The following is an 874-nucleotide window of genomic DNA, read 5'->3' on the forward strand; positions in this document are numbered from 1 at the left end:
TCTTGGCCAATACTCAGTACCCTTGACTCCGGCCTCTACTACCATGACACGCTGCCATGACGTCCGTGCTCTCATGGGACTTACTTTAGCTGCGTGGTCTCTTAAAGAAGCTGAAGATGGTACCATGATTTTTTAAAATCACAAGATCACTCATAAAAGCATTCACGACCACATAGAAGGTAAATAAAATTAAAACCTTAACCTCGCCACGCGGTAGTGACGCGCGCGGACTTTCAGGGTCGCCTCCTTATAACGCCTGCAGCAGAAAAGTCATGGGCTTCCCAGGGCGTCGGGAAGGTTGCCGACCTCGGTTCTTTCTCAGAAGTCTAAGATCAACGTAAGACATAAAGTAAGTCTAATCATAATTCGTTCTACTTTCGGAGTTCAATTTAACGGGGTTATGGAATGAAAAAAAAAAAAACTTGCTTCAGAACAATGAAAACTTTCGTAAACTTTCTTGGAAGGATCAGGTACAAAGGCTTATGCATACTACAGCAAATAAATGAAGTAGAAAGATGATCTGAGAATACAAAACACAGTTAAACAACTATTCCGAGATCCAGGCCAAACACATCCGTCTGGAGGTCCTCTCGCATCCGCGTTTCCTTGACGAGTTTTTTGCCCGTCCAGGAAGGGCTGCGACGCCCGGTGCAGGCCTTCCGCGCGTCACGGCCAGTCGAGGACGCGCAGGTCACAGCACTGCCATGCACGAGTGAAATCAGGTGAAGTGGGCACTGCGCGAATTGGGCACTCAGCTTCATGCAGGCAAGATTTTTGAAGATCACTCATTGCATCTCTTATCTTTATGTGAGTTGCATACACATGCATATACATCTATACATATATATATACAGTCGATAAAACGGATAAACAG

General features: G+C 45.4%; 1 protein-coding gene across 1 annotated transcript in view; it reads right to left on the reverse strand.

The window, feature by feature from the left end:
* The window catches only part of LOC125036639, a 5,397-nt gene extending 5,396 nt beyond the window's left edge, over position 1 (reverse strand). Inside the window, exon 1 of the mRNA XM_047629406.1 lies at position 1. This exon is cut by the window's left edge and continues 631 nt beyond it. The gene's annotated coding sequence lies outside the window, so the exon portion shown is untranslated.
* Positions 2-874: the final 873 nt, after the last annotated feature.

This window comes from Penaeus chinensis, chromosome 21 (genome assembly GCF_019202785.1).
Source record: "Penaeus chinensis breed Huanghai No. 1 chromosome 21, ASM1920278v2, whole genome shotgun sequence".
Lineage (NCBI taxonomy): Eukaryota > Metazoa > Arthropoda > Malacostraca > Decapoda > Penaeidae > Penaeus > Penaeus chinensis.